An 18,365-nucleotide genomic window follows, 5' to 3' on the forward strand; every position below is an offset into this window, starting at 1 on the left:
TCAAGTATATTCTTAATACTCTAACTCAAGTATATTATTAATAATCTTAAGTCAATTATTATTAACAATCTTAAGTCAAGTGTATTCTTAATACTCTAAGTGAAGTATATTGTTAACACTCTTCCCTCAAGTATATTCTTAATATTCTTAAGTCAGGAATAATCTTAATACTCTAACTCAAGTATGTTTCAAACAAAGACTTTATTGGTAATTAAGTCCATATATCTTGTTCAGACGACTATTAAGTTTATTTTATTTTAAGTTCTACCGTCAGTGGCTCAGCAGTGAGTCTACAGATTTACAGCGCTAAATATCGGGTTTCGATACCCGTGGTGAGAAGGGCACAAATACTCCATTGTGTGGCTTTGCACTTAACATCAAACAAAACAACAGAAGTTCAGGTAACCACGTGACAGTATAAATGCTTTAAAATATTTTATTGAAAGCTTCTTCTTTCATTCAATTATAGTAATTCGAATGACGACTAAAAGAGACGAGTGAATCCACAAACATGTTTTTGAGTTCTACTTCCAGAAGCTTCAGAATGAAGACAAATGTTACAGAGTGCCACAAATCACTGACGTTTGAGAATGAATGTTTACAGTCAAAATCACCAGAGATACTCTCAACTGTTTTACTTCGGCATTCAACTCCTAACCAAGTGAAATCGCAAAAAATAAAAAGTTTTTTGTTTTCTTTTGCATTTCACACAATGCTACTCGAGGGCTATCTGTGCTAGCTGTCCCTAATTGCGGGGAATCGAACCCGCAACCCTCAAATTCCGAGTCGAACGCCTTAACCCACCTGGCCATGCTGGGCCTAAAATAAAAAGTAAACAATACATGATAACCACACTTACCCTATTAACGTTTCACTATATTTATCGTTTCTAAAACGCAATGAACTCAGTTTGATAAAATTCTTTCCAGAATAGTATGCTAGTTTGATAACATTAAAACTACGAAGCCAAAAACACAAGAAAACCACATAAGCATTTCCTTGATTTTTTTCGTCTAAAACCAAAGTTAAGGACGTTACTAATATTTACATATTAATCACAAACTTTACACAGACAATTTTTTCAGCCAAGTAATTTGATTTAACTGACGACATCCTTTTCAGTACTTCATCGACTAAAACGGTGGTTCTTAACCTTTTCGGAGGTACTGAACCCCGAAAGTTTCGTACTTGCATTCACTGAACCCTTCGTAATTGGAATAAAAAATAACATAATTTTTTTCAAATTCAAAACATAATCAGATATTTTATGATGCACGATTACTACAGTCACAAGTCGACTGCTAAGCGCACGAAGTTCCCTGCAGCAGAGATATTAAGGCCAAGTGATGTGACGTGCGTGATCAGCCGCAGCCAATGATAGCCAAATGGAGCATGACGTCACGAATCATACGAGTGGGGTAAACGGAACGGACACACACACAGTGTGTGTGTCTTGACCTCCGCCGAACCCCTGGGGTTTGATTAAACCCAGGTTAAGAACCACTGGACTAAGATATTACGTTGAAATACGTTTAAAAATATATTAGATTATCCATTCAATCAGTCGCTTAACTTACACACACAAACTGTTTAGAAAATACAAAAGGTTTCAATTCATGTTCTTCAAAAACCGAAGGGAAGTATTTTATACTGAAAACGAACTACATCAATAAAACTGTATCCCATATGAAATTACAAAACGTGAAAAATAATTTAAAAAACAACGAAAAATTAGAATAATATAGCATTAATAATAAGCGTCATTATTTATTAAACACTTACACCGCATGTCCCTCTTTAATTTGTATAAATACTACACACAACTGTACAGTAGATTTTCTATTCCGACGTAAATTGTGAATTAAAATATTCTGAAACAAAAAAGTAATTTTTTATGACGGACCCTAGATATATTATTCCTTACCACGACGGCTAGTGACACCGTTTCCCACACAAACGAGGCTTTCTAGTGACGTATTAACGTCAGCCGCTTGACGACCACGCTGCGTCGACTGTCGCACATTCAGAAATTGAGACTTCATATCATTATTTAATCTCATATTTAGAAGGACACATACGCATAATTCCTTTCCCCCTCAGATCGTTGTGTTTTAAGCCTAGCCATTATTTTCAGACAGTTTGATAAAGTTACAATTTGATCCAGTTTTCAAGTATTCCGTTTCTGCCTGCCGAACAAGTTGGTCGACACTTACGATAGAAGTTAGACATTTGGTTCAGTTTCCGATTGAGGAATGAAGTACGACTATCCCGTAATACGGTTGGTAACTTGGCAGCTAGCATCGATACGTCACCTCAAAAAGGCAGAACCAAACTCGGCTTTTTACCGATTTTGCTGTTTTTAAAAACCGCAATGCACGCGTAAAATTTGCAGTGCGCAAGTCATGTTCTGACAGCCAACCAATACTACGATATACAGAAGTCAAGAAACATAAATTCGATCCTTATTTTTGATAATAATAAATTTCCCTGACTAAAGCAAATAAAGGGACATGCTAGCCTTTACAGGTAAGGCAGTTTGGTTGCTATGTTTTGATTAGAGCCTCTTTTGGAAAGTGTCTATCAATTTGCCCACAGTCATAAATAGAATTCATATACATAATTATTATAGCCCTAACGGTAAGTATCTGATCAACTGAACAAAAAGATTTATTTGACGTTCCAACACGTTTAAAAATAAATGCGTGTTTTATAAATCACTGAAATTGTAGGTCACACGGATTGGAATGAGTGGAAGCACTTACCATACAGGACCGGCATTAATGTACTCGACTCGTAATCAGAGGGTCGCGGGTTGGAATACCCGTTACACTGAACATGCTCGCCCTTTCAACTGTGGGGGCGTTATAAGGTGACGGTCAATTCCACTATTCGTTGGTAAAAGAGTAGTCCAAGAGTTTGTGGTGAGTGGTGATGACTAGCTGCCTTCCCTCTAATCTTGTTTGTTTGTTTGTTTTTGGAATTTCGCACAAACCCTCTAATCTTACACTGCAAAATTAGGGCCGGCTAGCACAGATAGTCCTCGTGTGGCTTTGCACGAAATTCAAAACAAAACAAAACCTTACCACAATAGAAACGACTCGGACAAAAAAATAAATCGTTAATGTTAGGACCCAACTCACAAATGAATCTTGTCGGATACCACGTGTCGGATACCATGTGACTTTTATTCGTAAAAAAAAAAATGATGTGACTGTTTTTCGAAGCTTCTTTAATATCTCATTGAATTTCTTACGACTTACAATCATGGTTCAATAGAAAATATTGAATACATGTTATGAATGAATGCAAGTGATATGATAAAAACAGATATAGTTACAAGAAAATGTAAATAAAAACACACTGGTGGAAGATAACCTTTGTAACTAAATTTTGCAACCTAAATAGTACTTTAAAGGATACGTGGGTCACATGATCAGGTTAGAGCCTTCTGGGATACGTACTAATTATGAAGCACTTACTAGAGACAGCCAGTTAATAGCATTTACTGCCACAAAGACTGTTTCGGGATCTTTTGAACGGGAATAACTGTTACTCTTATACACGCACATAGCTGAAAGTGCAGAGCGACTTCTGCGGTGTCACATATCAAACACTTACTTCGTAGTCCAATACATTGACCACTGAGCCACTTCGGACCAGAATTAAACGTTAAGTGATCATTTTATCTGTATGCAGATATAAACCTGTTTTTTTTTTTTCCATGGTCCGTTTTAACTCCTAGTGACCACTCGCTCTTTTACTATTCAATATTTAGATATTTTGAAACTACATTATAAGCGTAATATTTTCCTGTTTCCTTACTTGAAACTAAATATTAGCATCAAAGAATCACATTACCTTATTCTCACGTTTGTCTTTCTCATCTCTAACGCACTTCTGGTCTTTGTCTGTATTCTGTCACACTTTAAGTACTTTCAGACACGAGCACGTAAAATGAGTCAGAAAATGTAAAAAAACATACAAATAACAGGAATTACACTAGAATTTTTCATTTTTATAAGCTTTTTTATATAACATTTAATTTTTAAAATGTTAGTTTAAATATGGAATATATATATGAAAAAAAGGTTTCAAAGTGCTTTACCAGCTCACACAATAAAATTGGCAAAGAAGACATTAAAGTCACCCCTTCAGTGGGTGATATAGTGTCATTCGAGGCATGTGATTAACTTCAATTGTACTGTACCCCGCTAATACAGCAGTATGTCAACGGAGTTATAACACTAAAACCAGGGGTTCGATTCTTCTTGGTAGACTCAGCAAATAGCCCGACATGGCTTTGCTATCACAAAACACACACACACAATTGTACCGATTGAATTTCAGTGTCAGGTATTATGCCCCTCAAACTTTGATGAAAATGGTTTTAAAATTTGTTGTTAATATTTCTCAACCACAAAGTTGTTGTTAAATATTACGTTTATTTTAATTAATTACTAATCAAGGAAGTGACAAAATTCATATAAATATAGATATTAGAGAGCCTGTATAGTGTACACTTTATTACACTTAGTTTGTTCCTACTATTAAGCAACGAGAATCCAAGCTCTGGTCTGGAATTCAGATGCATCCATTGGATTCCCTAACCTATGAAAAAAACACGACAAAAAAGACAACATTTTATTATAACGTTTTCTATCACTATTAAATTTCTATAATTTTCATTTTTGCGCCAAGGAACACTTATTATAGTTTAAACTACTTAACAAATGGGTTTTCATTCGTTGTTTACTTAATTCACAAGCAAATCTAAGAAATAAACGTACAACACAAAAAGGTTACTATCACCAGCTTCGTCAAGTAATTAATCTAAAGCTCTCTCTTTTTTATTTACTTATAACTTACTTGGAAGTTTTCCCAAGTCGAAATAGTTAAAAATACATACAAAACAGAAAAAAGAATTAAACTGGTCATCTTTGGATTCTTCTCACAGTGTTGGAGTTTTACAGTTTTGTACGTTAACTGAAATTATTTTATCGTATAACTGGCAGAGAAAATCACATGATGCAAAGGCAATTTATATTTATATTCAATAATCACAACCCTCAATCACGATAAAAATCATACCATTATTCTGCCATCTGGTGATTAAAGTAGAAACTAAATCAAAGCCTAATAGGTTAATATGATTTAATTTTTGTTATTAAGTTTGTTTGTTTTTTGAATTTCGCACAAAGCTACTCGAGGACTATCTGTACCAGACGTCCCTAATTTAGCAGTGTAAGACTAGAGGGAAGGCAGCTAGTCATCACTACCCACCGTCAACTCTTGGGCTACTCTTTTACCAACTAATAGTGGGATTGACCGTCACTTATAACGTCCCCACGGCTGCAAGGGCAAGCATGTTTGGCGCGAAGGGGATGCGAACCCGCGACCCTCAGATTACGAGTCGCACGCCTTAACACGCTTGGCCATGCTGGGCCTATTGTTATTAAGACTTGCGACAGAGGAGGGGTCCAAACGTTTTTAGTGCGAGCTATTACTTAAAAGTGATAAGGACGTATTGGTTTTAATTTACAGTTCGAAGTCTTTTTTAGATATTTTATAAGAGTAACTCAATAACGTTTGCTACCACGTATCTTAGGTTTTTGTTAAATAATTCCGAGCTCGACCTAATGTATCAATTAAGTTTTAGAAATTTATTAATCGAGAAACCACCTTAATATGTAGGACAATAACAATGTAACAATTATTGGCTCGTGTGCTTGCAATTCGGTTATTAAACACATTATTTATATCTGTTTAAGGTATTTGTTTTGGTTTATTTTAGATGTTGTGCAAAGCTAATCAGCAATAGCTCTTTATTGTTTTTGTTTAATTTCGCGCAAAGATACTCAAGGGCTATGTGCGCTATCCGTCCTTAATTTAGCAGTGTAAGACCAGAGGGAAGGCAGCTAATCATCACCACCCACCGCCAACTCTTGGGCTACTGGGATTGACCGTAACATTATAATGCCCCCACGGCTGAAAAGGCGAGTATGTTTGGTGTGACGGGGATGCGAACCCCGAGTCGCACGCCTTAACCCAACTGGCCATGTCGGACCCAGCTCTTTGTAACTTGTGGTCTCGTTATAACCCGCAACCATTATTCAAATATATAGATTTTTCCTATATTTTCTTCTCATTGTTATAATAATTTCTTACTTAGCAAAACTATTTATATATTTTCGTCAAAATTCTAATAACCATCAGTACTTACCTGCTCCCCCCCTTTTACTGTTGTCGACGGAACTTAAGCCTACATTTTTATACTAATTTTATTACTACAGTAAATAATTATTTATTTAATTAAATAAGACACAAAAACGCGCAAAAAAGTAAACAATGTTCTTTAGCTATCATAAGTTTCTTGGCTTTCTAACTATGCGGTGAGTCTGAAAGCTCAACTAGGCTTGTCAACACAATTCGCGTGAGAAACATTTTTCAATTGGCGGCGAAAAAAACAATTCCTTGCATAGAAAACAACGTAACATAATAAGTCATTTGATAGAAGAAAACTGGCTTTCTATTGGTTATAAATAATATGGTATTAAACAGCAGAAAAAGCTATTGGGAATTTGTGAATAAGAAGATGTGATTGGTTGGTGTGGCAAGTGGGCATGGCGTTAACATCCCTGAATTTTACTTTAAAAATTTATAAGCCTACTCTACAGTTCCACAGAAAGCATATCGTATTCAACACCAGTTTACAAATATATTTCAAAAACAGAACATATTTGTTTGGCCTGTTATATCTCCCTCTTTATTTAAAATTATTCAAACAAATTTTGCTGGTAGGGTGGTGTGTTGAAAAGTACCACGTAAATACAATTCTGATTTATGTCAACGCGTTTGTATCTGTTTTGAAAATAATACCGTATTGGTTTTCGAAGCGTTCACTTTAATTCTGTGTTTTTGGCAACGTTAATTATTTGACTTAGAACTGGTTGTAAATTTCTAACGACTATTGAGAGTGTTGTGGAGCTCTTCCATATAGCCACATCATCTGTGAATTGAGATGTTAAACAAAAACTTGGATCCATTAGGGGCATGTCGCTTACGTACATGACGAAAAGGAAGGGGTAATTACCCCTTCATGGAGAACACCCGCCTCTCGAGTAAAATATTCTGTCTAGGTGAGTCGTCATGACGAGAAACCCACTTGAAGTAAAAAATGCATCTCAGGACAGCTGATATGAATATTAAAAGTTTTATTAAAATACAGTAGAGAACAGTGTTTCAACCTTCTTAAGTTAACAACTAAGGATAATCTAAGAAGGTCGAAACGAAGGTTGAAGGTTAACAACTGAAGATGACCTAAAAGAAGATTGAAATTTTGTCTTCTGCTTTATTAGTAAGTGTTAATACCCATACCAGCCGTCCTGAGATACATTCTCAGTAGGTGCCCTCCACGTTCACTATTATTATTAGTAGTAGTATTTTCTATTATCTAAAACTTTATACGACCTGCAAGTAACACTTGTCAGTATAATATATTTGTTTGATGCGGTATCGCTGTCCACTACGAATGTTTTCTCTGTATCGAGGAAGCAGACGACAGTGAATTTGTTGTGGTAAACGATATCCACTACGGTATCAGTTAATATCTCGAAATCATCGGTAGACTGTTGAAGTTTTGTCAAACAATTATGAACTTCTCGTTACTTCCAGAAACTTTGTGAGTCTGTTACTAATTATTCTTTCTCAAGTTTTGTCTATGCAGCTGGACAGACTTATTGGATTGTAGTTTTTCGGTTTATTCGCTGATTTTCCTTTCTTTAGAAACATAATAACATCTCGTTGAGGAATAGGTTAAATAATGCAAACAGTTTATGAGTGACCTTTTTAAGAACAATGGTTTGTATACTATTTTCAACCGGTCCTTTTTTGGCATTTTTATAACTACTTCTATATTTGCGATTGTATTTGTAATTTCATTGTCCAATTTGTTATTATTTGTTGTGGATGTGGATTTTGATGGTTAAATGAATCTACTAGGAAAATTGGCGAATAAATGTATTTGTTTTACTCAATATACGAGTGTTCGTACCATAGTGATTTTATGTTTTTAATGTTTTTTCTTAAGTGTTCTTTAGAATCATCTGTTTCTCGTGTGTCGGTATATCCTGTTTAATTTGGGTAATTAAGTGTTGGATAAGTTTTATAGGTGTTAAATTGTTTGTAAATGTTTTCAAACGTGCTTAGTATTCTTTTGGATCTTTACGTTGTTTGACTCTAGAACAAAACCCATCTTATTGTACTTATCTAGGTTTTGATGTGTGGGTCTGTGTCTCGTACTCATTTGTATTCTTCTTAAATATCGTTGTTTTATTATCATATTCGATGCTTGTGCTGCCATCTATTATGAGCTATATAAAACCTCCGTTTCGACATAGTCTGATGTGGAGCTTAAGTAAGACACTCAATGATTGTTTATAACCAATAGTCTTTCTGCTCGATTTGTTATTGAGTCTGGTTGTAACTTGTCAAGAATATTTGTATGTTATATTCGGGTATATTTTACTGTTATTAAATTTTAATATATTTATAAGTTTATTCTGTTGGAGTTCGAGATCAAAGACACACTAGATTTGTTCCGGTTGTTTTGAATTTTGCAGCGTAAGACTAGAGTGAAGGCAACTTTTGTGCTACTCTTTTACCAACGAATAGCGGGATTCACCATCACATCTGAAAGGTTGAAAGAGTAAACATGTTTGGTACGAAGGGGATTCGAACCCGCGACTCGCAGATTACAAGTCGAGTTAACCTGGCCATGGCGGGCTTCATTCGACTTGTAGATAAAAGATTACTGTCTAAACCAAAGCCTACTTTAAAATTTTAACATTTATTAATAGATTGAGGTAAACATAAGCATACATCTAGAATATCACTGGTATTGTGCTGAGAACAAATGTGTATAGATGCTACATCATTTAACAGCACACAGTTGCTATGTTCCAAAATTCTAAGTTTTCTTCCATTAGTCGCTGTGCCATTACATTAAAATTTCTAATTTTTCAATTCATATCTCCTGTTATAACCAATCTCTAGATATGTTTATTTAGTCTTAGAGGGTAAGAACTTCCTGTCACTGTGACACATTCGTGATTTGTTACGTTTGCATATCTTTCTATACATTCACTTATTGTTTCAGTCACTAATTGTGCGACCGACAGTGCTGTTTATATATTAATACTATTCTTCTATTACGACCATTTCTGTTTAATCTATCTTTTCTGATCGACTATTATCCAGACAATTTAAGACTATTTGAACTGTTAAAAAATAGTTTCAACAATAATTAGAATATCTAAATTTGTGTGGAATAACAATCTACAATCTCGTGCATTTTGGAAGCAAGACAGCCTTGGATATTAATAAGTTGGACTGATTTATTACTCGAAAAATGAACCCATGAAATTCCGTATTATATGTGGAATAATTGGTGTGAAACTTTTTTTTCTGCTGCTGTGATGAGTAATGTGATAAAATATTGTGACTTATAAGGGTTTTGAAATTTATTCATGTACTTAAAAACTTGTTTATTACTGCTTCTGTTATGTTATTAGTTTCTGTGTTGATATTTATGCTAATTGATGTTTTTGATATCTCAAAATACGGTTTATTTCATGTTCTTCAGTGTCGTTAGTTGGTTGTGCTTTTATGTTTATCTTTACTAGAAGTTTACTTTGGTTGTTTGTTTGTTTTTGAAAGGGCGAGCATGTTTGGTGGGACGGGAATTCGAACCCGCGACCCTCAGATCACGAGTGGAACGCCTTAACACACCTGGCCATGCGGGCCTTTGTTTATTAGTATTTTAAAGATGGGCACAAAGCTACACAATGGTTTATCTTTATTCTGTCCACCACGTGTATCGAAATCCAGTTTCTAGTGTTGTAAGTATGAACTTTGGTTGCTACCTGATAGTGTACGTATTGTTGTAGCAAAAGTGGGTGCATCTATACGTATCTGTTTTGTAAACAGTATCTACAAAAACAATGTTTTTATCTGTGTTTTGTCCTTTTTTGTAATCAGTAAGATTGCTTCTGTTACGTTGCGATGTATATTGTAAATTCTGGTTTTACTGTATTTATATTTATAATTTACTGTATGCATTTCTTTACAATTACAACAATATCTTCATGTTATTTGGACATTCTATATTATGATAATCTCCATCAGGAGCGTAGATTTTTTACACCCGATGAGGGAGGGGATGATTTTTGCAACCACTTGTGTGGACTGTTCAATTTGCAAGTTGGTAATCTCTGATTACGTGAACCTGAAAGCTGTAAACATGCAGTCACAGAGTAATCTTGTTGCCACGATACTTGCATGTATACTTAGGCCTACTGACTGATACTTACGAACTATCGCTTAGATCGAAAAGCTTAGAAGCACGCCTATATTAAAGATGTACATTTCGGCTACTGAAAAAGCCTACATCTAGGCCTAATTATGTAATTCGATTGGTAAGAACACGACAATCACAAGAACAAGCACACAATTTGTAGGCCTGTGATGCAATAAAACAATTCCACAGACCAAACTGTAGGGGGATGATTGTATGCACCATACCCCCCACCTAAATTTAAGGGGGATGTATCCCCCAGAATCTTCGCCCCTGATCTCCACTAAAACCCACACGGCATGGGAGAGATTTACAGATTTCGTAACGTATCCGTATCGCTGGCAATTATAACATTAGGTCATCACTACGGCTGAAGTTTCTGATTCCTCGGCCTGAAATCTCTAATACCAGAGTATAATACTATGACATTGTACCCTGTATATCTTGAGTGTCATTTGTATGCATTTTGATTACATTGGTTGGTTTTTGTGTTCTTGTCGATATTGTTCTTCCAACGTCTGTGAAAAAAAATGTTAGTTGGTTATATTTTTACTGGGCCTGCTCAATGTCAATGTTAAGTGTACACCTTTGATAACAAATAAGTTTTGTTGTTGGTTTTGTTCCGGGCAAGTGTTTATTGATCTTACCAGCTGTGAAGGAATCATTTGACCATCTTTAAGGATTAAAGCCATCATTGTTTGTGTTTTCTGTTATTCTCTGTTGTTTGCTTAAAATATCGAAAGTGGAATTATTTTTTGATGTACTTGCAATTTTGGAAATGTCATTGTTAGTGCTTGTGTTAGCGTCCTGTAACGTTTGTGCTTTATTATCACTATCGTTTTGTTCTGTAGAGCTATGGATGTCCATAGCTATTCTGACCATTCTTCCCTTAGCTATTGTTTTTAGTTATTTCTTGGTCACTAAGATAATATTATCTAAACTAGGGCTTAACTCTAGGTTAGTTTTCTCGTTAGTAGTATTGGCATCTACGATGGACTTACGGTATATATGGCTTGAGAAAGAAGCCGCTGGACTTGAAGACTCGGATATATCGTCTTCATGATTAATTTCTTCACGTTGAAGTAAATTTAATAGTTTTTCTTTTTTATGCCTTGCCAACTGTGATCAGGTCGACCGTGTGTCATCAACACTTTACAGTAACTAGTAGCTTCTTAGCTACCTGCCGAATCGAGGTTGTTTGGTGTGGTCTAGGCCTAATTTGCAATAGCGGTCGGTTAACTATTTGTGAGAGCAAAGCAAAAATACATTCGGTGTTTTTAACGATCCGCACGGTATACAAACGTCAAAGCAATGTTTCATTTCTTCTCAAATGGAGCTCGAGAACACTGAATGTGACATCATGCGTACTTATCCTATATAATATAAACTTCTTAACAAAAACTGGCGCATGTTTATTTTGGAAATATAATGAGAGGCAATTCCACCTTGTGAAAAATAAATACTTAATTAAAAATGTGAAGAAATATATTTCGATTGAATTACCAATCATTATGCTATATGGTCATTTTTATTTTGTTGTTGTTGTTGATAGTTTGATGTTTTCATACTTTTAACTGTAGTTTTCGTAAATATTCTGCCGAAAAATAGAATAAAAATTCTGTTATAAAAGTATAACACTTAGCTTAGAGATCTTTCCAAGATCTAAATTCGATGTTAAGTTTACCTAGTTACAAGATATTTTAATGCATAGAAGCACTTTTGTGTTATATCGTATGTTATTGGACAGTTATGAGAATTTTTCCTGCTTGAATAAAATATGTTTAGTAAATATTTTAAAAGAAGCACATTGAAATTCACATTCCATGAAAAACGCTTACTTTATTATATAATTAACTCTTGTTTACGGGATGGGTGGAATTTACCGAATCCGTAACCATCAATTATCCAAATAATGTAACAATATCTTCACGACATTTCGCAGATTATCAATAAACATTACAAGGCTTTCGTACATAAAATATCAGGTTTTGTTAATAAAGTATTAAGATTTTTAATCAGAGATTTGTCGTAAGTTATTTTCTTTCGCAATGTTGACTATTCAACATGCAAATCAATTTTAATATAAAAATACTTTTCTTCAACATAAAATTGTCAAGTTTCATATGCGTAATCTCTATAACTTCCTAAATATCTGTAAAACGATTTTTAGAAAAAATTTATATTTTATCTGTTATTTTTCTCTACTTTACGGCCCAGCATGGCCACGTGGGTTAAGGCGTTCAACTCGTACTCTGAAATTTGCGGGTTTGTATCTTCGTCGCACCAAACATACTTGCCGTGGGAGCGTTATAAACTTACGGTCAATTCCACTATTTGTTAGTGAAAGAGTAGCCAATTCACAGGAGCTGGGACAATACATATTAATTTGAATATCGGGATTTCATATTTAGATTTCCTACAGAGGTAATATGTTAATATAGCCTGTACTCAAAGTGAACTGCAGCTCTACGGTGAAATCATAAAATGTCATTCAAAGTATTCTCAAGAGCATTGGACTTTACAAATGTGCATTGATAAAGTGGTTCTAATCCTGCCAAACACATGGGTAGTGTTCCGCAATGAATTGTAAACACATTCTCAGGTAGCACCGTCAGTTAATGCTGTACCAGGTAACACTGTCAGTTAATGCCATTATTGAAAAAGTTTTCTGACGGTGTGTGAATTATACTTGTTTGTTTGTTTGTTTGTTTTGAATTTCGCACAAAGCTACACGAGGGCTATCTGTCCCTAATTTAGCAGCGTAAGACTAGAGAGAAGGCAGCTAGTCATCACCACCCACCGCCAACTCTTGGGCTACTCTTTTACCAACGAATAGTGGGATTGACCGTCACATTATAACGCCCCCACGGCTAAAAGGGGGCGAGCATGTTTGGTGCGACCGAGATTCGAACCCGCGACCCTCGGATAACGAGTCGAACGCCTTAACACACTTGGACCGGGAAATTGGTACATAAGCCCTCAACAATGGTGAGTTTGGCGGTTGCAACCTTTAGTCCCAAGCTGGACAAAACGATGAAACAGGTGATTAAATTGGTAAATGACTGAGAGACTGCTCAAAGCATTTTGCAAGGACATGAACGAGAACTACGTGAGACTGCTTCTTCATATACACGTACAATGGCTCTCAAAAGGCAACTGTCTGGAAAGGTTCATTGCTCTGTACGATAACTTGTAGGACTTCGGTGGGGACCGTGAGGGCTTTCAGTTCTTTAAATCCAGTGAATTCAAGGCCTTGATTTCATATCTTGGAAATATTTTTAGTAAAGTGAATTTTTTAAATAAGGAACTGCAGGGTTAACAAAAACTATCATAGACTGAAAAACCAAAATGTGTGGTTCTGTAAACAAAATGAACTTTTGGGAGGCCCAGATCTTGAAGAACAATCTGTCCTAATTCTCGCATCTCACCAAATGTGAACCATCGGAAGATGTCCTCCGAATCATCTCTGAATGTCTTTCCAACCTCCATGTTGAGTTGAATGACAAATTTACCGATCTACAACAATTGAACTTTTCCTCTTGGATTACTCAGCCATTTCTTTTTAATTGCGAAAATAATGAGTGTCTGGCTATGGACTCTGATTAAATCGACGAGTTGATATACTTACAAAGTGATGATAGCGTGAAATCATACCTAAAAAAGACAACTGTTGTGGCTGGATCAGTGTCAAACATAACAAATTAACTACAGAGACCTAGCAAGTACTTTTGCTAGGTGCTTGGTTGAATGTGCCTTCGGTGCTGTTACAGATATTTTGACGAAAAGAAAGAGGACTCATCAACATTTGTGATCATGGCGATCTTCAAGCAAAATTGACTTGTTTTGTTTCTCGATTTTCTTATTTAGTTTTTCAGCACGAGCTCCAAGGTTCTCATCAAAGTTGTTCCATTCGAATGGAAATCTGATATCAAGTTACAATTCTAAAATCAAAATTGTTTTTCTCTTCTTTAATTTTTTGGTCAAATAATCACATTTAATTTAATTATTCGTTAATTAAGAGTTTTATATATGTAAAAACGATGATCGAAGAAGGTCGAAACATTGTTCGCTCCTCTGCATACAGAAATTTTCTCAACCCAAACGAGCCGTTTTTACATATATACGAGGGCTGTTCAAAAAATACGCGGACTGTTTGAATTGCGCGGCTCCAGTTGGTTCCAGGGGAAATCCGCACAGATCAACTGATTACGACGCCATTTTCCGATTGCAGATATCTTTATTTGTGTATTAGCTATGCGGTTTTAAGTGAAGTGCGATTTTTTCGTTTGGCGGATTTCAGAATGAATGACCTGAAGGAGCAACGACTTGCTCTGAAATTTTGTGTTAAACTTGGAAAATCTGCTACTAAAACTTTTGCTATGCTTAACACGGCTTACGGTGATGTTGCTATGAAACGTACGGCATGTTTCAAGTGGCATGAACGTTTTAAGGATGGTCGACAGTCCATTGAAGATGATGAGCGTCCTGGACGTCCTTCCACGTCAACTGACGACCCCACGTCGACAAAATCAACATCCTGGTGCGGGCAAATCGACGTCTGACTGTCAGGGAACTTGCTGAAGAGTGTGGGATATCAGTTGGATCTTGTTACGAGATTTTCACCGAAAAATTGAAGATGCACCGCGTTGCTGCGAAATTCAGCCCTCAGAACTCGTGAGTTTTTGGCCAAACACTCGATCCCTGTTCTTCCCCACCCCCCCTACTCACCTGACCTTGCTCCTTGCGATTTTTTCTTGTTCCCCAAACTCAAAAGACCCTTGAAAGGAAGAAGATTTGAGACGATTCTCGAGATTAAGGCAAATGCGACGAAGGAGCTGGAGGACATTACAAAAGAAGCGTACCAGGACTGTTTCAACAAGTGGAAACACCATTGGGATAAGTGTGTGCGTTAGGGAGGAGAGTACTTTGAAGGGGTCCCAGACTTGTAACTTCTAAATAAAGTACATTTTGTTTTATGATGTCAGTCCGCGTATTTTTTTTAACAGACCTCGTATTTTTCTCTACAAGTGGATTTTTTGGTCATCACTGATTATTAGTTCATCATGAATTAAGTGTTTTGTTTTGTAGAAATAAAAGTTGCTTCTTATTTTTTTTATTTTTGGTCAAATAATCATCTTTAATTAATTATTAGACAATAATTGTTTTGTTTTGTAGACTGACTAAATTTCATAAATTACTATTGCAAAAATAAAATATAATGGTGCAAATAATATATTATTTCATGATGAGTTAAGAATGGTTAGGATGTGGAGGAGCCTGGTATCGCTAAGAGAGGAATGTGATGTGGGACGTTGAGAAACATTCGTATTAAAGAACAAATACAAAGTTGCTTGGAAACATGAAATGAATGATCGAAGGTTATGCAGATAATCTCAGTTCAGGTCAATAGCGAGAACTCGGGAGGTTTTTAACAGATTCTGCCAATGTATTTCTCAGAAGAAAAAATAGTCATTTATAAAAATCAGACTTCGTTCAGCATCATATAGATAGTGGGGTTGCTTGTCTGATAAAGCACACATCAAAACTCAGATGGATAAGGAGCTGAAGAAAAGAACCAATCATCTTTTGAGAGTGATTGATCGTCAATAGAAGTTGCTGAATGAAGATTCCATGTGGACTGCAGGCAGGTGAATGGGTAATGTGTGTTGATACATTTCTTTTGCCATGCTCAGACGAGTGTTTCTTGATGTATTAGAACGATATTTGAAAAGTATAACTAGATCAAAAAAGCAAAGCTGAGATTGCTTGTGGCATCTAAGAGAGCTTAAGTGAAATCTGCCTTATGCAATTTTACCTGTGTAATGCACAATACACTTTAGAACAGTTGTTGGAACTTACATTATATGGTTTGCAACAACAGTGGTGTGTGGTTTACGTTAATCATAAACTAATGTTTTTCTCATGTTTTAGGCAGTGGTACATGGTATTTCATTGTTTACAACAAGCAGTATAGAAATTAATACCAAAGAAATTATTTCACTTGTAGATGCATGCATAGGTTTTAGACACGTAATGAGTTGGGAAAATGTTGTAAAACATCCAACCAAGCATTTCATTACCAATTTTATAGTAGGCTGCGTGTATTAGTTGAGGACATTCGTTACACACGAGAGTCTTGTATGTGAATGATAGTTTAGTGCACTACTATGCGTTGTTATCTTGTGATGCTCACTTCCAGTCTATCTGAAATGTAATTTTCATAGATAATGTTAAAATGTATTACTTGGATTTAAGTTTTGTTTGTTTGTTTTTGAATTTCGCGCAGAACTACTCGAGGACTATCTGCACTAGCCGTCCCTAATTTAGCAGTGTAAGACTAGAGGGAAGGCAGCTAGTCATCACCATCCACCACCAACTCTTGGGCTACTCTCTTACAAACAAATAGTGGGTTTGACCGTTACATTATAACGCCCCCACGGCTGAAAGGGCGGGCACGTTTGGTGTGACGGGGATTCGAACCCGCGACCCTCATATTACGAGTCGAGTGCCTTAACCACCTGGCCATGCGAATTTAAGTTAATGTTACTTTGAGGACAAACCTAAGATAAGTATGGAGAAAGGACGTAGTACGCACAAACTTTAGTCTACATTCATTAACAACAATAGTCTTCAATTTATTTAGGTTCTGGTTCTGAAACTATAAATCCCATCGAGGTCATATAACAAATCCAGGCAGAAATATTTTTTTGTGAATTGACCAGTCCAGAAGCTTATCTACTGTCTCGGGGATAGCTCCATTGTGTCCTTGTCCACGATATGTTTAGGGGATATATAGTGACTATCATATGAAAGAGATATATTTCCGGTTCTTGGTGCACTTTTCAGATTGGTCAATTACAAAGAGAAGTGTTCTACGAGGAACGATTCTGGCACTTTTTGAGATAATTGGGATTCATATTGAGTAGAACAGTATATATGAGAGAAAAAATTCGCTGTGAATGTCCCATTCTTATTGTATTTGTACCTGCTAATATGCGAGTTGAAGTCAAACCTTGTCCATCCGTTTAGTTCCACCAATATAATCTTCTATATTTTGTATTTCATTGATTAGCTCTGTCTTCAATTTAAAAAAGTGTTTTATTTCTTGAGATATGCTAATTCACACCGTAATAGTTGTTGTTCATGAAGGTTGGTGGCATAAATAGCACACTGGTCATTGCTACATGTCATATTAACCGTCCTGATGACCCTTGGCCTTGCGTGTACTGGATACGTCAGATGTAGTGTTGTTGTCATATGATAAAGTATTATCCTTTGTTTTCACTCATTAAGTCATTGTAATTTATACCTGGGCATCTTTAGTAAATTCACTCTTCAAGAAGTGTCATTATGAAACAGGCAGTTGTTGCCAATTTCACCCTTGTTTGACTTGAAAGCATTGCGATCTATTCAAGTATCTTACATAAAAAATGCCAAGTTAAAATAAAGGAATTGGACATATGAATATATAATTTGTTTGTTTGTTTAGAGTCAAGCACAAAGCTATACAATGGACTATCCGTGCTATGCCCACCAAGGGTATTAAAGATGTAACAAAAAATTAGTCAAATTATATAAAAGGACAAACCCTACAAATATGTAATGTAAAAGAGGGTAATTTAAATAAAAACAACACACAAACAAATTAAAAAGATCGGGATCACTTAGCTTCATTTTTATTGCGACTGGAAAAAACAACAATAGAACGATGAAAAGGTAGCCAAGTTACTTCAAGGTTATCTTAACATGCCATCCTATAAGGTTTACCATTTCCTTTGTGTTTATTTTACATACGTATAAGCTCGTTTTTTAGGATTAATATTCAAATGAAAGGAATTTCGATCATTTACCCTTAAATACATTTGTGGTTTCTGTCAATTACACAGGTTCCAAAAGATAATTTAAATGTTGAGTTAAATTATCAGGAAAATATTACTCTAAATAGGAGTTTTATGGTCGAATATACAGGAATTACAAAAAATCTATAATACGTGTTAAAAATAACATTTTATTT

The 18,365-nt window shown here is 35.6% G+C and overlaps 1 pseudogene across 1 annotated transcript in view; it reads right to left on the bottom strand.

Moving 5' to 3' along the window:
- The window catches only part of LOC143229866 (rho GTPase-activating protein 100F-like), a 128,332-nt pseudogene extending 126,015 nt beyond the window's left edge, over positions 1–2,317 (bottom strand). Inside the window, exon 1 of the transcript XR_013016104.1 lies at positions 1,925–2,317. The product of XR_013016104.1 is annotated as a rho GTPase-activating protein 100F-like (transcript). The remainder of the gene's footprint in view (positions 1–1,924) is intronic.
- Positions 2,318–18,365: the final 16,048 nt, after the last annotated feature.

Source organism: Tachypleus tridentatus, chromosome 10 (assembly GCF_004210375.1).
Source record: "Tachypleus tridentatus isolate NWPU-2018 chromosome 10, ASM421037v1, whole genome shotgun sequence".
In the NCBI taxonomy this organism is placed as follows: domain Eukaryota; kingdom Metazoa; phylum Arthropoda; class Merostomata; order Xiphosura; family Limulidae; genus Tachypleus; species Tachypleus tridentatus.